This window comes from Ochotona princeps, chromosome Y (genome assembly GCF_030435755.1).
Source record: "Ochotona princeps isolate mOchPri1 chromosome Y, mOchPri1.hap1, whole genome shotgun sequence".
Lineage (NCBI taxonomy): Eukaryota > Metazoa > Chordata > Mammalia > Lagomorpha > Ochotonidae > Ochotona > Ochotona princeps.
Genome location: NC_080866.1, coordinates 10861636 through 10877969, shown reverse-complemented (window position 1 = coordinate 10877969; position 16334 = coordinate 10861636). Strand labels below are relative to the sequence as shown.

Here is a 16334-nt window from a genome sequence, read left to right as displayed (position 1 = left end):
TTCCTTACGAATTAACATGAAATCTTACTGGAGAGAGAGAGAGAGAACCTCCAAGCCTGAAGACTCCAGGCTTTAATGCTGAGAATGTATCAAACAGGCAGTAACTTAAACTTCCCTCTGTGTTCACTCATACATTAAACAGAATTGTATCTTGAACTCATGTCCTCATTCTTGTAGGATAAAACAACATCCTCTTTCTGTGGGTACTGAGTACGCAGTCCTTCCAATGTTTGCAATTATTTTTGTTTCCTGTTGCTTCGACAATACAACGTGACTTTTGAGTGTCCAGTTGATTACAAATATTTCTCCAAAATTTTGGCAGAGTTTGGGTCATGAAGAACTTCCCCAAATTTTCTGGAAAATTCATTCAACATTTTCTGATAAAACAGAAAAGCAAGTCCAATTAATTCTAAAGATATATATATCTTATACATATCTGCTATATGTATCATATATATGATATATGTATGTATGACTTGGGTTTCAGCTATAAAAACATGGTAAACTGGTCGTAGCACTATAGATATTACTAAATCAAATTAATGAGTATGTAATATCTCAAAATGAACTTTAGCTATATGTATGCCAATTTACAGGTCAACAAGAGTAGCTGTGGAGAAGTATCTAACAGTACATCTGGGTTCAAGCCAATTGATATAGGCACCAGCTCATCCAATCCCCAAATCAATTAAGCTCAGGATATTGTCCTTTTCAGCTTTTATCACCATCTTAATTTTTTTTCTAACCTCATGTATGCCACCAAATTCTCCAGTTGTATTTCATCCTGTCTGTGCTTTCCTATATTTTCCCTTCACGGTCCACAGGTTGATAAGACATACTTTCCTAAAGAAGCCCTACCAACCTGCTTTCACTAATATTGTCCTCCAGATTATCTTTCTAAATGTTCTCCCCTTTTCCACTTTCATTTGTGCAGAGGAAATTGAAAACCATCTAGAGAGAAACAGCCTCAAATGATGTGATCTATCCCCAAATACACTAGAAACATAGACACTGCTTTTCCCTTCAGTATTCAATCACCTCATATGTTCGCATGTTTGCTGATACTTTAAAGAATGCCATGTACCTGAAAACACTTTGCAATCCCAAAGGACAAATGCACTGAACAATGAGTTTAAAAAAATGTTACTTTCTCATTAAAGGGAAAGTCCAGCGGGCCTTTACATAATGAAATCAGTACGAAGGAATCATCAGGAACTGCAAATTTACTAAACACAACTGGCTCAAAGAAGGGCCGGAAAGCAGTGTTCCATCCTAAGGAATCAAACAGCTCAGGACAGCACTCTACACAAAAACTTGGTAAGAAAATAATTTCAGGAGCTGTCTCTCTAGGCCCACTAGGAAGCCCAAGGAAGGTGAAGCTTGATGAGGATGGTCAAGCTGTGAGGGATGCAATTGCATGCTTGGGTCACACTCAACACAAAATAAATAGAGCCTCTAGAAACATGATTACATTTTAATCTCTTTAGGGAATATCTAAAAAAAAAAAAATAGTGGGATCAGGTTACTTAGCCTATATGCAGACACTTCATGGAGAGGAAGTCAGTTGTCCTAGGAGTGAAGATACTAGTTAATATGCCTGTTTCCCATGGCAGAGTGCCTGGGTTCCAGAACTGACCCTATCTCTGACTCTAGGAAATTGTTGATATACAACTTAGTAACACTTGGTGAGGAGATAAGTGATTGAGGTCTTACAACCCCCTGGGAAAACTGAATAAAGCTTTCTGATCTGAGACTGATTTGGGTGCTATCCAGGTTACTCAAAAAGTGAACCCACCCACCTCTCTCTGCCTTCTGTATACTCTGATTCTCTCAACTGCTGTGTCAATCTCTAGATGTGTCTTTCTTTGCTGTTTAAATAAACAGATATTCAAACTTCAGGGGAAATGAATTAAAACCAGAGATTGGAATGAAAAACAAATGTCCATGCAGTTTTTCCTTGTCTTGAAAGCCCTTTATTTTATTTGAAACATTAAACCCAAAAGAACTGATAACTTCACTGACTTAGTCTCTCCATCTCAGAACTCAGAAGAAAGGATGAGAATGAAGAATTTCAGATGTACAACTTGAAAGGAAGAAAGAGTCAGACATACAAAGAGTTCAGTGAGACTGAGGATGATGACTACCTGTGTAAGTGACCCTTTGGCACATCCACAAAGAAAAATCCCATAGTCTGAATTGAAATTCCACTTGTAATTTGGTCTTACATCATTCTGTCTTCTGGTAACTTGGGGTGCAAGACTGAGACTGAGTGATGTGAGCACTTGGCTGCTTCTGATGCTCTCTATAGCCAGCAACGTTTGATATATGTTCCTCATCCCTTCCACTCTCATCTCCAGATTGTGAGAAGTGTCAGATCTGCTTCCTGAAGAGCTGTGCTGCTCATGGACCCCCCGTGTTTCTAAAGGACAATCCAGTGGAAAAGGGACATCCTAGTCGTGCTCTCCTCAGTGTGCCCACTGGACTTCGAGTTGGCCCATCGAGCATTCCGGAAGCTGGGCTTGGAGTATTTAATGAAGCATCTGATCTGCCTTTGGGGCTGCACTTTGGTCCTTTTGAGGGCAAGATCACAGAAGTGGAAGAGGAAGCTGACAGTGGGTACAGCTGGCAGGTAAGAAGCACATCCCTTTCCAGTCTGATGGCTTTTCTCCTGCCTAGCATGAGACTGGTTCATGTGTCCTTCTACACATTATGGCATGAGTTGAGCCAACATGATCAGCCAGGCTGTAAAGATTAGCATAGGGCTCGGCGTCGTGGCCTTGTGGCTAAAGTCCTCACTTTGAACCTGCTGGGATCAAAACTGGGCACTCTTTCTAATACCAGCAGTTCCACTTGCCATCCAGCTCCCTGTTTGTGGCCTAGGATAGCAGTTGAGGACAGCCCACGCCTTGGCACCCTGCATCTGCATGGGAGACCCCAAAGAGTTTCCTGGTTCCCTGCTTCGGATCGGCACAGTACCGGCTGCTGTGGTTAGTTGGGGGAGTGGCTCATCAGATGGTAGACCTTCCAATCTCTCTCTCTGTCTCCTCTTCTCTGTACATCTGACTTTGTAATAAAAATAAATAATTCCAAAAAATAAATAAATATTAGCCTAGAGAAAATCACTGGGCTGTTAAAAATAAAGCAGTGGCAATCTCCTCTATGGGCTTCTACTGTAGGGAAATAAACCAGAATAAATGTGTACCAACACTATGTAAAGTCTCAACATGTGTCGGAGTCATGTAATGTCACAGAACATGAGGATAGAGTTGTTAATAATTCTGCTGAACTGCACCCATTTCAGAAACGTATTAACCTATTTTTTTGAAACTCAGATAGCCAAGGGCAGGAACAGCTATGAGTACGTGGATGGGAAGGATACTTCTTTGGCCAACTGGATGAGGTAAGAGCCATGGCATGTTACAACTATACAGGATATTTCTCACCAAGACTAGATCTCTTTCCTTTCTCCTTTACTTTCCTCCGTGACTTTTGCATCATATGTCCTCTTTCATGTTTATTCTAATGACCTGTGAATGTCATGACCTGTTTCTAAAAGCATATTCTATATAAATACTATTTTTTTTTTATTCATTAATTACATTGCATTATGTGACACAGTTTCATAGGTACTTGGATTCTCCCCACTCCTCCCCAAACCCTCCCACCATAGTGGATTCCTCCACATTTTGCATAACCACAGTTCAAGTTCAGTTGAGATTCCTCCATTGCAAGCATATACCAAACATAGAAACCCGCATCTTATTGTCCAGCCAAGTTCAACGGCTTCTTAGGCATACCCTCTCTGGACGGCAGGCAGAGCCAGCAGAGTATCATCCCAATCAATTAAAAGCCAGGGAACTTGAGCATTTTTTCGTATGTTTATTTGCCATTTGGGTTTGTTCTTTTGTGAAGTGTCTGCCCATTTCCCATGCCCATTTCTTGAGTGGCTTGTTTGTTTTGACATTTTGGTTGTTTTGTAGCTCTTTGTATATTCTATCACCTATGTAGTGCGTGAATATCTTCTCCCATTCTGTGGGTTACTTTGTTACTTTGTTGATTATTTCCCTGGCTGTACAGAAGCTTCTTAGTTTGATGAAATCCCATTTGTTTATTCTGGTCTTGATTGCTATTGCCTTTGGTGTCCTTTTTAGGAAGTATGGACCTACCCCCAGATCTTGCAGAGTATTTCCAACCTTTTCTTCCAAAGGTTTGAAGGTTTCTTGATGTAGGTTTAGATCTGTTATCCATTTAGATTTGATCTTAGTGTATGGTGAGAGTGTACAGTGAGAGCTTGATTTGTGTCCCATTTGGATTCCTCTGATTGCTTTTTCTTGTCTTATGGCCTCAGCGAGTACCTCTAGGACTATGTTGAATAGTATTGGAGGAAGTGGACATCCCTGTCTTGTTCCAGATCTCAATGGGAAGGGTTCCAGTGTTTCTCCATTCAGTATGATGCTGGCGTTGGGTTTTTCATATATCGCTTTGATTATGTTGTGGTTTATTCCATCAATGCCTACCTTGGTTAGGGTTTTTAGCAGGAAGTGGTGTTGGATTATGTCGAAAGCTTTTTCTGCGTCTATTGATATGATCATGTGATTTTTGTTTTTCAGCTTTTGGATGTGGTGTATCACATATATGGATTTCCGGACGTTGAACCATTCCTGCATTCCAGGGATGAATCCTACCTAATCTGAATGAATGATCTGTCCGATGTGTTTTTGAATTCTATTTTCTAGGGTTTTGTTGAGAATCTTAGCATCAATATTCATCAAAGAGATAGGTCTGTAGTTTTCTTTCTCTGTTGGTTTTCTGTCTGGTTTTCGGATTAAGGTAATGTTGACTTCATAGAACGAGTTTGTCAGGGTTGCTTCCTTTTCTATTGTTTTGAAGAGTTTGTAGAGGATTGGGGTTAGTTGTGTTCGGAATGTTTTGTAGAATTCTGTAGCGTTTTCGTCAGGGCCTGGCTTTTCTTTGATGGGAGATCTTTAATCACTGATTCAATCTCTACTTCAGTTATGGGTTTGTTCAGTTCGTTTGCTGCCTCTGGACTAAGTTTTGGCAGGTGGTGTGAGCCTAAGAACTTTTCCATTTCTTGTTGGTCTTCTGATTTGTTGGAGTACAGCGCTTTGTAGTAATTTCTAATTATGTCCTTAATGGTTGCGGTGTCTGTTGTTATGTTGCCTTTTTCATCTTTGATGCTGTTAATTCTTGCTTTCTTACCATAACATAAATCACTATGCTTAATAAACAGAACACAAAGATGGGCCTTGAGGAATCTAGATCAACTGGGGTCATTAGACTCACTCTTTCTCTAATTAGCATTGATTAAGCCCTTCCAGTGTCAAAAATTTCCTAAATACATGGAGATTCCATGAAATTGGTGCCTGGCAGTAATGTTTCTTAGTCTTTTGACAATTATACACTGTCAGAACAACTTCAGACATAAGACCTTCAATCGATGAGACAGTGAAAGATAAAAAAAAAAAAAAGAGTAAACAGCTGGGTTCTGGGGACAGGCATTGACAAGCAGTGGGCTAAGGCAGTGACTGTGAAGCCTGCATCCCAAGTACTGGTTGCTCTACTGCCAAACCAGTGGCTTCCCCATGCATCCAGGGAAGTTTTGGAGAATGTCCTCAATCTTTGACCTCTGTGCCCACGTGGAAGACCTGGTTGAAGCTCCTGCCTGCCACTGTGTCCTTTCTGTGTCCCCATTCCACCCGTTCTCCTGGCATCTCTGTCTCTTTCCCCTTGTCCTCTTTGCTTCTCTGCCTCTCAAATAAAAATAAAACACTAAACTTTATCAATTAAGCAAAACAAAACCAAACCTGGGATGTGGATGAGAGAAGGAAGCTGTATCTGGACAAAGGTTTCTGTGAGCAGTTCTGTGAGAGGATAAGAAACAATGAAGACTCATCTACATTTCTGGATCTGGATCTTGGACTCCCAAGATCCAGGAGAAAGATCCAAGAGAAAGGACTCCAAAGGATTGCCTTTGGGAAAGCTGAGGTGTGGAGCATGTGTGGAAAGCTAGATGTAAGGAGTGTGTCCACTCATCCAATTCTGTAGCAGAAAACTGAATGAAATTTGGAGTTTAGGGAAACTCTGTGTGCTTCATGGCAGTCAAGGTGGGAGTAAGGTGGGCTTGAGTTTTGAGGATGACTAGTGAGGAAGGAAGGAAGAAAGCATACTTATCACAATGAACACTGTATCTACAACTTGTACCTGGGAGTTCACTGATCTCATGAGAGAGGTGTATGTTTTCTGGGAGAGCTCTTGCAGAATTGGGATTCAAGCAGGGTGGAGGCTATTACAGAACACACGAGATTTGAACGTGACAGAGCATTCAAACTCAGCATTTATCTCCACCCCAGATATGTGAACTGTGCCCGCAATGATGAGGAGCAGAATTTGGTGGCCTTCCAGTACCACAGGCAGATATTTTACCGCACCTGCCAGGTCATCAAACCAGGCTGTGAGCTGCTAATATGGTATGGGGATGAGTATGGCCAGAAGCTGGGTATCAAGGGAAGCAACGAGAAGAAAAAGAAGGGAAGAAAAAGGAAGAGCTCACAACAGTGAGAGGTAAGTAGCACTGTTGTGTTGAAATAAGCAAAGGAGTCCCCTTGGGAATATTTGTGATTCAACTCTAAGGAGTCAAATGTATTGTAAGTGCTGCCAAAGTTCAATTCAAATGTGATTTCCATTTAGCAAAAACAAAGACTTACTTATCAAATAAAAGGAAGAGTTATAAGAGACTCAAGCACAGAGATAGAGAGAGATAGAAAGGAGAGATCACCACCTACTGTTTTATTCCCCAAAAGCTGCACTAGGGCATAGTATGGCATCCTATGGCTAAAGTCCTCACCTTGGACATGCTGGGATCCCATATGGACGCCGGTTCATGTCCTGACTGCTCCAAATCCCTTCCAGAATCCTGTTTGTGGTCTGGGAAAGCACGTGAGGATGGCTTCAAGCCTTGGGATACTACACACACATGGGGGACCCTGGAAGAAGTTCCTGGCTCAAGACTTTGAATGGACACATCTCTGGTTATTGTGGCCACTGGGGAGTGAATCAAAAGGCAGAAGATTTCCTCTCTGTCTCTACACCAACCATGTATCTGCATATGATATATATAAATATGTAATATAATATATATGTATATATATATACATATATAAATGCAATTAGATTTAATGCTGCACCTGCCAAAACTATCTCTGGCTTGAGCCAGGAGTCTGGAATGCATCTAGGTCTCCCATGTATTTCAGCACTTGAACCATCTTGTGCTCTTTCCCTGGGTACAGTAACACACAGGAGATTGAACATGGAGCAACCAGAGCTCAATCTAATGCTTCTACGGCATACTAGTGTCATAGTCAGTGACTTAAACCAGTGTAACCAAATCCTGACCCATTTTTTATGTCTTTGACTCCTGGGTACAATTGATACCGTTTTCATTTAGTTCTTTTACTTGTTAAATACTTGGTGCACAAAAGTATCCCACAACACCCCCTTTGGAGAGGGCCCAACACAAAAAACAAGGTCTTGGTCACTTTGCAGCTCTTCTACTATGGAAGTTCCCTCTGGATCATGAACAGTTTATTTTACATTTTCTCCATGCTCCCCGCCCCCTCCAAAAAAAAAAAGCCATATGTTTCTATTTAGTCATTGTTTCAATGCGATGTTGTCATGTGAATTTTGTGCTTAAGACTGTCCATGGAAATGGAGATTTGCTGAATAATACAATTGAGTGAAATATGAGTATGAGCACAGCCAAGTGTTTCAGAATAGGTCTGGTTTTCATGTCTGTTTGCCTCTTTAGAAAGACTTTTCTATTTACTTGAAAAGCTACAAACAGGGAAGAGAGAAATCCATTATCTGCTGGCTCATTTCCCAAATAGCCCCAACAACAAGGGCTGGACCAGATTTAGGTCAGGGCCAAAGAATTTCTTTCAGGTTTCGCACATAGTGGCATCTACAAACTAAGGCCATAGTCTGCTGTTTTCCCAGACGTACTCTCAGGGGGGTTGCTCAGAAGCAGCATAGCTACGAGTCCAGCAATCATATATACAGGCTGGCAGCACTGCAGTCTGAAGCTTAACGCACCTCACCACCACGCTGTTTTCCCCCGTCTAGATTTTCCTGAGTAAAAAAGACTCTTGTGGAGATTTGGGTCATCTCACTGAGGTTGATAGAGTCTTATGTGTAAACCTATCAGAGGGCAGTGGGTATCTGAAATTGGGGTCAGAGAGCTAGTCAGTCAATGGATGGAGTAATCTTGGAAGTGGGAAGGTCCAATGCATGGAAAATAGGCAAACGCTGAGATTGGTCAATACAGAGAGGCATGACACCTGACGATAGTCTTTCACATGATTTGTGTGACAGGGAGGAAAAGCAATCCTTGGCGTAGGCATGAGTCAGTGGTAGTTAGGTTGTCTCAGACTCAGGAACGGGCATTACTGTCCCTTGCCTAGCCAGAGCAGTAACACAAAACATCAAGTTGCACTTATTTTGGGTTGAGAAACACAGATCTACTCATAGGTGCTCATCTTAAACAAAATGTGTCTTCCAAATTTGTGGATCTCCTGTTGTGTGGCTTCTTCCTTCATAGAGCTCTTCCTGTTCATAAAGAGTGTCAAGAAGGAAATTCTACCCTGAGTGATCAGAGTTCTTTTCAACACAAAAAGATAGCCTTAAGTAACTTTTCAGACAAAGTGCCAGGGATCCAAGTGAAGGCTTTGGGGGACAGAGAAGTACAGGGAAACATGAATGAAGAGGACATCCTCAACAGATGTGGTAGAGGTCCCTGAGGTCTAAGCTATGAAGGTAGTCTAAGAGTGAAACTACAGAATGGTAGTTGGGTTGCATTGGACTGGTTCATTTGTGAAAAGATCTGCTGATACAGACCTTTTGGATTTCTAAAGCTGTCATAGAAATTAAAAAAAAAAAAAGAAGATAATTGACGTATCACACAGGATCACTTGGTGGATGCCAGCTGTTTCTAGTACATGAGGAACAAATAGTAGGACAGGCTTAACCCAAGTGAAAGCAGGTAGCCAGGCTGTTTCTCTGTATCTGTCCTAACCTCAAACCATCTTATTTTGGAAGACACAATGTAGTCAGAAATCCATCCTGGTTACCTATGCTCGCTTGTCGTTTTCAGTCACAAGTCCCTCATTTGACATGCCATCCTTAGTTACTGCTCTTGGGACTTCTCAGAAACATCTGCAAGACAGCTCCTGTAACCAGGGAACCATTCTCAAGGGGATGGGCACCATCTGATCCACATAGTTGCCATGACACAGTTAAGGACAAGAGGTCCATGAAAATTCCAAACCCATTTCAAAAACAAAAAAGCAGAGGGAGAAATAAGGGCAATTCTTTTTTTCTTCCAGCCTCCACCCAAAAGTCATTGGAGGCCTCGAGTGAGAGTGAGAAAAAGAGGATGATCCCACAAGAGGCTAGGCAGTGAATGCAGAGGAAGCATTCAAATCTTCTGTGAGAGGTAGCATTCCCAAACAGAGTAGGGACTGAGTATGGCAACTGTTTGTAGGGCATCAGTGATATGTCACAGATTATTATCTGTCACCAGAGAGTTTGCAAACTGGGAAGAAACCCAATGATTGTGAATAATGCAGGCAATGCTTCACACAAAAATCACACCTCACCAGGCACCAAGAGACTCACAAGGGAGAAGCTCTCAATTTGAAGGGAGTGTAGGAGGGTTTTCACACAGAAGTTACATTTCATCACACACCAGAGGACACAGAAGGTAGAAGCCATATGCTTTCAGGGAGTGTGGTTGAGACTACACTCAGCAGCGTAGTAGAGAACACATGTGGGAGGAAGCAGCGTGTTTGTGGAGAAGGAGAGTGAAAGAGAGATAAAATCATCTAACAGCCAACACAAACCAGCAGCATTTAGTTCAGAGAGGTCTTGAGCTATTGGAGTCATGAGTTTCTCCAACAGTGTACAGACCGAAGAAATGTTTAAGCACGTTTCCACTCTCATGAGAAATGGGTTAGAGAACAGAGGAGTGTTGCTGAGATTTTGGGGGGATGTTGACTTGTGACCCTTAGACACATCTTTCACCAACCTGTTTTTTTCATGCTAATGAATGTTGTCTGCATACACACCTGAAGACCAAGTTACATGCCACCACTGCTATTACTGTTTAAGACAGAGGTTCTAGATCAGGTTTCCTTAAGACTTCATGGAGCTGTAAACCTGTATTTCTTTTGAGTATATGAAAGGCGGATCTGTTCACAGACTGTGGGAGAGAAACCTGTTGTTAAACAGACACTGGGTTTAGGAGAGGAATCTTATCTCCAGTGAAGCATGATGGCCTCTCTTTGACTTTGGCTCTGATATTGTTGCAAGAAATGGCATCTTCTGGTACCTCCACCTGCTGTTTCCAGGCTCTATACCCTCAGGGTTGAAGACCAACAGATGTATGGTGCACTTACATGTAGGTGTTTGCATGACTATGTGGGTGTCATGGAAATGTGCACCTGTGTGCATGTCAGGGAATTGTAATGACATATGTATGTATGTGCCTATGATCATGAGTAACACATATTCATGTGTGTTTCTCTCCTATATGCTAATTATAGGAGAAGCCGATGCTCCTGAGACTGCAAGGACCCAGGTAACATTTGCTGGCTGGGTGTGTCTGAGGGTAGAGAATTCATATTGTGTCTGATGGGGCTGGGGAGAAACAGTGAGAAAAGGTCCAAAGTTTCAGGGCCTGACCAGTCATGGGTAGACACACTACAATTATGAATCCATCTACACAGATGCTACACCCAGTACAGGGACACCAGTGGCTCCCAGGATTGGCTGCACAGAACTACAGATGAGTTGGTGCCAGTTCCAGGTCTAAGTGGAGAATTTCTCAGGTCGTGCAAGGGCTTGGGAAGCAGTACTCATTTGGCTACCCAGAGAAGCTTTGGACAGTATTACATGGCAGCTTTTCAATGGTTAGGGTGAGAAAATACTTTTGACTTTTGCTGAGACTCGATTTGGGGTATGATACGTGGTCTAATTCTGAAAAGGTTCCAAATGCTGGTGAGAACAGTGTGTAGTTTGTAGATATTAGGTCAAATATTATGCAAACTGTCTGTGAAGCCCATCTGCTGGATAGCATGATTTGACTTGAATTTAGGTTTATTGGCTTTCTGTCTGGATGATTCATTCTGTGTCATACTGAAGGAACTCTGACACGGAGTATGATGTCTCAATGATTTTTTGTTACCAATATTTATTTGAAATGGATCAGAGGTAGAGCAGCCAGGACTCCAACCCATGCTCATGCAGGATGTGGGCATCACAGGTAATGGCTTAAAGTACAGGTTAAGGTACAGGTAGTGGCCACAGTGCTGACCCCTCCACCAGTGTCTTAACCACTAGAGCAACTGTTACTCATCTGGTACTCATTGATCCTTTGAAGTTCAGTTTAAATATTTGATTAGGGAATTTCTTCTTAAACTGTTGAGGTTTGGACCTTGCCTCTGGACCCATCTAGACATCCATTCACATTTTCATCAAACTCTGGCTTTTTCCTTTGTAACGTTTAATACAATCATATGTAATAGTAGTGTCATCTGTAGGATTCAGTGTTCTGTGTAATACGGAATATTTCACTTGGCAATCACCACATTATCATAGATCCAGGACCTTTTTTTTCATAGGTTGGTGTTCAATATTCTCTTCTCAGGCAGTTCCTTTAATACACTCATTCATCTTACTAGCTATTCTCAAAGGGCTACATAGGTGGGGAATTGTAGAGTTTTTGAATCTTGGTGTGGGTAACAGAGGCTGATGGCCAAAGAAGATTAGGGTTCAGTGATTTGGGAAGCAAAAGGTGAGTGAGGCGGAAATTCTCCGAACAGTCATGGAATGAGGCTGCCCCCCACCTCCCACTACTACAACGTTCTATCTCCACCCTAAAGTAAGTCATGGGACAATCATGTATTCATTGATAGAATCATTTCGCTAGGCAATTCATTCTATTAGGTAAACATCAGCTCACAGACCCAGTACCAGAATGATTTTGCAGAATGAGAATGCTGAGGAGAACTGTCACATTTTAATTGCATGAGGCTTCAGCATGGAGATGACTGTGTTCTCCCAAGGCACGTCACTGAGTACCAGGAACATCCTCCAACGTGGACAAGAACTACACATGCTCCTTTCAGTCTCTGCAAAGCAGGTTCCCTCTGCATAGGCCAACACTATTTCTTTTTGTTACTTATTTCCCTTCTTTTCCTTGGCTTCCATTTCCATGCAGCGTCTTTCCATGCACTTGCTCATCCTTCTAAATAATCCTGATGCTCATTTCTGTAGGGGCCATGAAACCAGAAAATCGCCATGGGGGCAAAGTGCATGTTATGATTGAACTGTCAGTTGTAAATTTCCTTCCTCTTAGCTAACAGCTGTGCACCGAACAATCTCACAGATTTCATAGAATTGGAACCAGACAATTTGTGTATAAGGCATATTGTGAAAGCAAAGACATTTCTTCCTCCCAAAGACACTCTGGTTTTGGAAGGCCTGCCCACTGCTCCACCTGCATGCTGGCTCATGGAGAGCAGTCAAGGCATATTCTTTTTTCTTTACTGTGGAAGAATCTTCATTTTTACAAAACAAAGCCAGGCACAGCACGGTAGCTTAGAGTCCTCACTTGCACAGGCCAGGATCTCATATGGGTGCTGGCTCTAATCCCAGTGGTCCACTTCACTTCCCATCCAGCACCCTGTATGTGGCCTGGGAAGCAGTCGAGCATGGCCTAAAGCCTTGGGACCCTGCATGCACATGGGAGACCTAGAAGAAGCTCCTGGCTCCTGGTTTCAGATCGGCTCAGATCTGGGCATTGTGGTCACTTTGAGACTGAATCATTGAACAGAAGATCTCTGTCTTTCCTCCTCTCTATCTGCCTTGTCAATAAAGGAGGCTGAATGTGACTTCTCTCCTTGACTACTCCCTTCCTGCAGATTCAGCAATAAAAGAAAAAAAGAGAGAACGTGGAAATTGTGATCTCACCCATTGTCCTGTAGCCCTTGACCCTATTCATCCTTATCACCTATGTAAAAAATCACCAAAAATGAAAATAAATAAAAATCCCAAACTAGGAGAAGATGACAAAGAAAAGCTTTGCTGAGATGTTATCCTGAACTCACAATCTTTGCTTTCAGAATTTGGAATATATCACACCATTCTCTTCTGGCCTATAGTCTGCTGTGAGAGATCAGCTATGAATTTAATTGTACTTCCTCTATATGTCAATTGATCTTTTTTTTTTTTTTTCTCGACTGCATTGAAGGATTTCTTCTTTGTGTTCCATTGACTAGAGCTTGATTATCTTGCATTGTGGTCAAGATTAGTTTTGATCAAAACACCTGTAGGGTGTTCTGTGCCCTTTCTCGATGTTAATGTCTATTCTTTTTGCAGTTTGTGAAATTTCTCATTTGTTATTTCATTGAATTTGTTGTTTAAAATAGATTTATTTTATGTTTATTGGGAAGTCAAATATATAGAGCAGGAGAGTCAGAGGAAGATCTTCTGCCTGTTGACTCACTTCCCAAGCATCAGTGATGGCAGGAGCTGAGTTGATTTGAAAACAGGATCCGGGAGCCTCTTGTAGGTCTCCAGTCTGGGTACAGCATAGCATGGTTTGGGCCATCCTTCACTGTTTTCCAAGGACACAAGCCAGGAGCTGTAGGGTAAGTCAGGTCATGTGTATTAGAACTAGTGTCCTATGAGTTCTTGATGCATGAAAAATGATGATTCTGAACGCTAGACTACCATGCCAGACCCATTGAATTCATTTCTTTGATAAAGATTTATTTATTTTTGTTACAAAGTCAGATATACAGAGAGGAAGAGAGACAGAGAGGAAGATCTTTCGTCCGATGATTCACTTCACAAGTGAGTGCAACAGCTGGAGCTGAGTCAATCCATAGCCAGGAGCCAGGTGTTTCTTCTGGGTCTCCCACATGGCTGCAGGATCCCAGAACTTTGGACTGTGTTTGACTGCTTACCCAGGCCACAAGCAGAGAACCGAATGGGACGTGGAGCTGCCAGGATTAGAACCAGCACCCACACGGGACCCCGGGCGCCACCAAGATGAGGAACCCAGCTGTTAGCACATGCTGCTTGGCCCATTGAATGCATTTTTAAGCAGAACTTCTCTTTCTGCACCTTCTAGGATTTCTATAACTCTTCTATGTGGGTCTTTTAATAGTGTGTCTTACTTCTTAAATACCTTTTCTCCTTTTATAGCTTTACCCAGCTCTGCTTCCACCTTTTAATTGTTTTCCCATTGTAATAAGAAATATCTTTGAACTCTGAGATTATTCTTCTGCCACTGTCATTCTGTAGGCCCATTTTCTCAATGTAGTCCTCAGTTATCACGGAGGGAGCTAAAGGCTTTTCTTCCTTGGCAGGGGAGTCTTCAGTTATCTATGTTGTGATTTGGTCTCTGCTTTTACTCTTGAGCATTGTACTTCTCATTAGCTGATTCTTTTGCTTTTTTGTATATATTTTTTGAAATTTTTGAATTTTGTGGTTCAATATTGTATAGACTGGGATTCTACCACACAGCACAACAAAAACTTCCAGATAATTCCATAATTATGTCATAATTGCATCAGTCTCTTATTGAAGTGTGCCCAAGCATTGCTGGTGCAGACAATGTCAAACAGTTCAGCAACCCATTGTCTACATATTTCCAACAATTTTATTGGGAGCCCACCTTTTGTTTGGAAGCACGAATGAATGTTGCATTGTTCCCCTCATTTCCATAAATGAGAAGCCATAAAACAAAGTCAAATACTGGTATGAATTAGAATAACAGGAACCAGGAATCACCACAGCAATTACAACACCATGAAAAAACCACCACTGATTAAACAACACAAGTGTGACAAAACAAACCAACCAACAAACAAACAAACAAAAAAAAACGCGAAAGTCTCTTATGGCCAAGCAGTGTGGCCTAGGGGCTAAAGTCCTCACCGTGAGCGTGCCCGGGATCTCATATGAGCAACGGTTCTAATTCCGGCAGCTCCACTTCCCATCCAGCTCCCTGTTTGTGGCCTGCAAAAGCAGTCAAGCATAGCCCAAAACTTTGGGATCCTGCACCCATGTGGGAGACATGGAGGAGGTTCCTGGCTCCTGGCTCTGGATCAGCACAGCATTGGCCCTTGAACTCACTTGGGGAATGAATCATCAGACGGAAGATCTTCCTCTATATCTCTGCTCCTCTTTGTATATCTGACTTTGCAATAAAAATTAACCAATCTTTATCAAAAATAAGTCTCTTGGGAAAAATGATGCCACCATGTAATCCACGAGGCAGTGAGGAATTCAAATAAAGGAAAGAATGTATTTGGGATAATGAAACTGAAATCTAAAACATCAAAAGACGGAATGCAGCAAAAATAAATAAATAAATAAATAAATAAATAAATAAATAAATAAATAAATAAATAAAACAGTCAAAAACTAACAAACTAACAAACAAATAAAACCCAATATGGATCAGGTCACTGAAGTTATACTTTCCATGATGGCTTCTTTTTTATTTATTTATTAATTTTGATTGATTTATTATATTGTATTATGTGACACAGTTTCATAGGTACTTGGATTCTCCTCACCACTCCCCAAACCCTCCAACCATGGTGGATTCCTACACCTTGTTGCATAACCACAGTTCAAGTTCAGTTGAGATTCCCCCATTGCAAGCATATACCAATCATTGAGTCCAGCATCTTATTGTCCAGTCAGGAAAAGAATGTATCTGGGATAAATGTAACTGAGTTCTAAAACATTAAAAGATGGGATGCAGCAAAAAAATATAAATAAAATAGTCAAAAACTAACAAACTAACAAACACATAAAAACCAGTATGGATCAGGTCATTGAAGTTATACTTTCCATGATGGTTTCTTAATATTAATGAGAACTATGTATTTGCTCTTCTGGGATTGATATATTTGACTGAGCATAATGGACTCTCCTTGGGACCACCTGGTTGTAAATGGCATAATTTTGTTCATCTTAATAGATAATACTATTTCATGGAGTAGAAGCAGCACAGCTTCTTTAACTGTTCTTCTTTGGGAGCACATCTGGATTGTTTCCATGTCTTTGCCAGTGTAGATTTTGCTTCTGCAAATATAGGCCTATAGATCCCCTTCAAATATGCAGATTTCATCCCTATTGGGTATATTCGTAGGAGCAGGAGAACTGTATCATATGGCAGACTTGTTTACAATTCTCCAAGCACTCTCTATACTGATTTCCACAATGGTTGCATTAGCCTACAC

At 41.5% G+C, this 16334-nt stretch overlaps 1 pseudogene; it reads left to right on the top strand.

Moving 5' to 3' along the window:
• Positions 1-1187: 1187 nt before the first annotated feature.
• The window catches only part of LOC131478753 (histone-lysine N-methyltransferase PRDM7-like), a 179296-nt pseudogene continuing 164149 nt past the window's right edge, over positions 1188-16334 (top strand).